A 6,602-nucleotide genomic window follows, 5' to 3' on the forward strand; every position below is an offset into this window, starting at 1 on the left:
TTCTATGAGCCACTCAAGCAGATTAATCGAGAGAAGGAGTTGGTACTCCAACTTGAAGCCAGTCAGTCAGAAGTTCTGTAGGCCCAGATTTGCAACTTGTGCTGGGGTGGGAGGAGGGAGCAGTTTCAGGGACTGGGCCCTCAACCTGTGGGCTCTGACACTATCTCCAGGTAGATAGTATCTGAATTGAATTACAGAACACCCGGCTGGTGTCCAGTGCAGAACTGATTGCTTGTGTGTTGATGAGAAATTCCCCCACATTTGGTCACAGAAGTCTTCTGTCTGTGTTGCTTGTTGAGGGAGAAAATAGGAAAAAGGACTTTGAGTTTGTGGGGGTTTTTCCATACAACTATGAAAAACGGGTTCACGGATAAAACTGATTTCTTGTCCTCTTATGGAAAAAGGGATTTATGCTTGGTGCACTGGCTTACTCCTGTAATCCCAGCACTCTGGGAGGCCATCGCAGGCTGATCACTTGAGCCCAGGAGTTTGATACCAGCATGGGCAACATGGTGAAACCCCATCTCTAAAAAAAATACAAAAATTACCCAGGTGTGGTGGTGTGTGCATGTAGTCACTGCTACTTGGGAGGCTGAGGTGGGAGGATCACTTGAGCCTGGGAGGTGGAGGTTGCAGTGAACCAACATTGCACCACTGTGCTATAGCCTGGGCAACAGTGAGACCCTGTCTCAGAAACTAAAAATAACATTTTTGAAAACATGGGAAATAGGAATGATATAGGCAACTATTCCTAATTTCTGAATTGGAAATTAGCATAAGCGTCCAATGCATTTCTTTTTTTTGTTTTTTGTTTTTTGTGATGGAGCCTCACCTTGTAACCCAGGCTGGAGTGCAGTGGTGTGATCATGGCTCGCTGCAGCCACAATCTCCTGGGCTCAAGTGAGCCTCCTGCCTCAGTTTCCCAAGTAGCTGGAATTTTAGAACCCTGAATGATGCCCTGTTGCAGGGTTGCATTTGCTAGAAAAGACGCCATTTCTTCATACAAAGACTGTCCGTCTTTAGGCCATGTGCTTAAAAGATTGCATCCACTAAGGAGGTATTCCTTTCCTAATTTGCCCAAAGACAGACAAGGTGATATCTCCACAGAATTCAAGTGAGAGTAAGCTATGAAGATATGAGGGAAGGGAATTCCAAGCAAAAGGAACAAGTGTAAAAGCTCTTGAGAGAGGGTTCAAGGTCCAACAAGGAGGCTGGTGCGCCTGAAGCAAAAGGAGTAAAGAGCTGAAGATCAGGTCAGAGGGGTAGCTAGATCTGTCAAGTAACGCATCTTAAGCCACCATAAGAACTTTGGTTTTTACCAGAAGATCAGATGGTCTTCAACTAAAAAGTGACATCTGACTTATGTTTTAATAGGAAAACTGAATATTAGCTCTGTGAAGGCAGGAAATTGTTTTTTTTTTCTGTCTTATTCACTGTTAACATCCCTAGAGCCTAGTGCTTAAACATTTGAATAGATGAATGTGACTCATTCTCCACCACCCACCCCCATGGTTTTGTATATTCTATGTGAAAACGTTAACAGAAACTTTTTCCTCCAGCCCACATATAAATCTGAAATGGGTGATTTTTTTCCTCCCCTTCCTTGGATGATTTCTTTTCTTCCTCTTTCTCTGATTCTTGTCTTTTCTTGCCCACTTGCTACCACCACCCCATTTAGGGATCTTCATCTTGTCTTCATCTCCTCCCACCTGTCCCACCCCACCCCAAATTGGATTCAGTTTAAAATGATCACTTTGGCTGCTATGTTGAGAACAGATTATAAGAGAAAGACCAGTTAGGAGGCTATTGCAGTAACAAAAGTGAGAGATAATAGGTAGGTAGTGAGACGCAGTCAGATCTGAATGTGTTTAGTCTGAAGGGGTAAAGCTGGCAGTAATAGATTGGATGGGAGAAAGATAAAATTTAGGTATGACTTCAAGATTGTTGACTAGAGAAACTGGAAGGACTTGTTACTATTTACTGAAATGCAGAAGCTTTGAGGGGGCAGGTAATCCAACGTTAACTTTGGGACATTTTACAGTTGCCTATTAGATGTCCAAGTGGAGATGTCAAGTGGTCAGTTGGATATATGAGCCTGGAGTTCAGGGACAAGGTCTGGCTGGAGATGTTAATAATGTAGTTAAATGCTCCAGACTAGTTGAGGCCATCTGGGGAGTCTGTGTGGATAAAGATATCTGATGTCTGACCCCTGAGGTACTCCAACATTTAGAGGTGTGGGAGATGAGAAGGAACCGGCAAATAAGACTGAGGTAGAGCAACCAGTAAGAAACGAGAGAAAATGTCCTGGAGGCAAAATGAAAAAAAGTGTTTCATGCTGCAGATCAAGTAAGATGAAGTCAGAGCTGACCACTGAATGTAGGAATGAGGACATTGCTGATTATCTTGACAACAGCAATTTCAATGGAGGGTTGAAAAGAAAGCCAATTGGAGTAGCGTTAAAAGAGAGTGGACAAAGCCAGGTGCAGTGGCTCAGGCCTGTAATCCCAGCACTTTGGGAGGCCGAGGCTGGCAGATCACCTGAGGTCGGGAATTCAAGACGACCTTGACGAATATGGAGAAACACCATCTCTACTAAAAATACGGAAGGAAAAAAAAAAAAAAAAAAAAAGCCAGGCATAGCGGTGCATGCCTGTAATCCCAGCTATTTGGGAGGCTAAGGCAGGAGAATCGCTTGAACCTGGGAGATAGAAGTTGCAGTGAGCTGAGATCATGCCATTACACTCCAGCCTGGGTAACAAGAGCGAAACTCTGTCTCAAAAAAATTAAAAAAAAAAAAAAGGAGAAAAGTTTGAGCTAGTGAGCGTGGTGGTGTGTGCCTTTAGTCTCAGCTACTTGGGGGGCTGAGCCAGGAGGATCGTTTGAGCCTATGATGTGGAGGTTGCAGTGAGCCATGATCATGTCATTGCATTCCAGGTTGGGTAACAGAGCAAGACCTTGTCTCAAAAGATAAAATAAAGAATGGACAGATATAGGAGACGGAGTATGAACAATCTTTTCAAAGAGTTTCTATATGAAGGGAAATAGGAATGAGGAGCTAGAGGAAGATATGAGATCAAGAGAAGAGTTATTAAGATGGGAGACATAAAAGTATGTATGTATGATGTTGGGAATGCCTCAATAGTAGAAAGAAAAATCGGATGGAACAATAGTGATGTGTGTAAACAAGGACAAGCGCCACTTCATAAATCTTAGGGCCCTAGCCACTGAGTCAACTGAATCAGAAACTGGCAGTGGGGCCCAGCAATCTGTGTTTTAAAATGCCCTTCAGGTGACTCTGATGTACACTGAAATTGAGAATAGTCTAAGGACATGTAGTAGAATTATAAGGCTACATTAAGAACCTACTTAATGGCTTACGTCTGTAATCCCAGAATTTTGGGAGGCTAAGGCAGGAGGATCACTTGAGCCCAGGAGTTCAAGGCTGCAGTGAGCTATGAGCCACTGTACTCTAACCTGGGCAACAGAATGAGATCCTGTCTCAAAAAAAAAAAAGAAAAAAACAAAAAAACCTATTTAAGGTTAGTGAAATCATGATTAGCCACTTTTCTTCTCCACTCTAATTTTTTTTTGGTAGCTCTTGGCCTGAATTTCAAGTTCAGCTCCACTTCTTCCCTTTTCCGTGCCCAAATTCCCTCTTCCATAAAAATGGGAGTAATAGTAGCACTTAAGTCATAGGGTTGTAATGATTTAATGTACTTAATTTCATGTAGAATACCTACAATAATGCTTGGTGTATAGTAAGCTTGAATAAATGTTAGATATTATAGTTGTCACCTCACAAATTACACATCTATATTAACATAACATGACATGCTGAACTAGAGAAGCAGCCACAAGGTGTCTCTGATCTCCCCACTCAACCTCCTGCCTCTCAATCCTCTGCCTCCCCCAAAACACAGGATAAGACTGTTCTTTGAAGTTTCTTATCTACCTAGAAACCAGACCCATCAAAGAACACAATTGCTTTCTATCTCCTTCCTCCCTGAAATTTCATTAACCAGAAGAAATTAAAACATATCACAAAGCCAGACACAGTGGTGCACACATGTAGTCCCAGCTACTTGTGAGTCTCAATTGGGAGGATTCTTGAGGCCAGGAGTTTGAGGCTGTAGTGTGCTATCATCATGCCTGTGAATAGCCACCACACTCCAGCCTGGGCAACACAGTGAGACCTGGTCTCATGAAAAAAAACTCACATCACAGAGAAAGAGACTGAAAATTAACCACCACACTTAGAGCCCAAACTTTGCCTCAAACTACTGTTTTTTGTTTTTGAGACAGGGTCTCACCCTATCACCCCGGTTGGAGCGCAGTGGCGAGATCTTGGCTCACTGCAATCTTGCCTCCTGGGCTCAAGTGATCCTTCCATCTCAGCCTCCCTAGTAGCTGGGATCATGGGAGTGAGTCACTCACCCCTGGCCTTCAAATTATTGTTGGTTCTCTAGTTTCACTTGGTTTACAAAGAGAATAATTTACAAGTGAATTTCTGCATTAATATCTCCTAAAATAATTTACTACTCCTCTAAAATTGCCTGTAGTCCCCCCACCTCTCTCTCCCCTGTGAAAAGTATTTAAGCTTCAACCATCTGACCCTTATTGAGTTTTCTTATTTTGTTGTATTGTTCCCCATGCTTATGCACATTAATTTGTTAGGCTTCTCTCGTTAACCTGTCTTTTGTTATAGGCATGTTGTCATGACTCTTGATGCGGAGGAAAGTAATCATCCCCTTTCCACCCCTTCATACTGCACTACCTTTTCATTTCCTAACCCGTTTGTAGGAGGCTACTGAAGTTTGCATTAATTTCTTCAATAGATATTTATCCAGACTAGTATAATCCAGGTGCTGGGGAAACAGTGGCGAACAAGACAGGCACACCTCATGAAACTCACGGAACTGAAAGGTGAATGGATTACTATCTTCATCCTTTTTTTGTTTTGTTTTTTTCCCTTACATACGTAGTCCTGCACATCCTTAACTTCTGCAGTGTGGTATATGGGAACTGGATCCGCTCCTAAACAGGTATGTGACTTCTCTATCTTCTTCACTTAAAAATTACAAGAATCGGCCGGGCGCGGTGGCTAATGCCTGTAATCCCAGCACTTAGGGAGGCTGAGGTGGGCGGATCACAAAGTCAGGAGATTGAGATCAGCCTGGCCAACACAGTGAAACCCCTTCTCTACTAAAAATACAAACAGCCGGGTGCGGCGGCACGCACCTGTTGTCCCAGCTACTCAGGAGGCTGAGGCAGGAGAATCTCTTGAACCCAGGAGGCGGAGGTTGCAGTGAGCCGAGACCATGCCATTGCTCTCCAGCCTGGGTGACAGAGTGAGAGGCTCCATCCCCCCACCAAAAAAAAAAAAAAAAATTACAAGCATCTATAAATACATAATCTCAAATAAAAATCTTCGCGTATACCTCCATTTTTAAAATGCTCTCTTTTCACTAAGGAGGTGGAGAGTCTCAAGGATTACCTTGAAAAGATCACGAGGAAAATGAAACAAACATGAATTAAGTACCTGTAAGATAGTTTCCTGGTTACTTTTACATACATGATGATAAATGATGGCTCAGGGACTTCAACCTAGATCACAAAATCACCACCACACTGCCCTGTTTGTGTCATGGGAAACACATTTTGATACTTTCTTCATTCTTTCTCCACTCCCTGGACTTGAAGCCCGAGGTGTAATCCATCTGCAAATATTGAACACTTTTCATATATGAAACGCACAGCACAGTTTTTAAAAACTGGGTCTCTGTTTTCAAGGAACTTTTGAGCCATTCACAGACAACAGTTTAAAAACACACACACACGCCAGGCGCGGTGGCTCAAGCCTGTAATCCCAGCACTTTCGGAGGCGGAGACGGGCGGATCACGAGGTCAGGAGATCGAGACCATCCTGGCTAACACGGTGAAACCCCGTCTCTACTAAAAAAATACAAAAAACTAGCCGGGCGAGGTGGCGGGCGCCTGTAGTCCCAGCTACTCGGGAGGCTGAGGCAGGAGAATGGCCTAAACCCGGGAGGCGGAGCTTGCAGTGAGCTGAGATCCGGCCACTGCATTCCAGCCTGGGCCACAGAGTGAGACTCCGTCTCAAAATAAATAAATAAATAAATAAATAAATAAATAAATAATAAAAATAAAAAAAAATAAAAACACACACACACAAATTGAGGGAAGTATGAAGTGACCAAATAATGGTATACAAAAATGATCTCATTTGAGCCCTATTACCACTCTTTGAGGAGGCACTATTATTATTTCTCTTTCATAGAGAAGAAAAGGTAGGTCTGTAGGCAGTAAGCAAGTCTCTAGGTTACTCAAGCAGGAAAGGGCAAAACAGATTCAAATCCAAGTTCTGACTCCTAAGACTTTCTCTAACTATATATCGTAGAGCAAACCCAGAAATTCCAGTTCCCTAAGCAAGTAATAGACCCCATTTGGCTAGGAGGGCTGGATAAATACTGAGAAAGGGGGAAGATGAAGCCGAAAAGGTAGGCTAGGGCCTAATGTAACTCACGGACTTCATTCTGCAGACTGTAGGAATCCACTAAAGATTTCTTAGTAAAGCAAAAATT

The sequence above is a fragment of the Theropithecus gelada genome, chromosome 2 (genome assembly GCF_003255815.1).
Source record: "Theropithecus gelada isolate Dixy chromosome 2, Tgel_1.0, whole genome shotgun sequence".
NCBI lineage: Eukaryota > Metazoa > Chordata > Mammalia > Primates > Cercopithecidae > Theropithecus > Theropithecus gelada.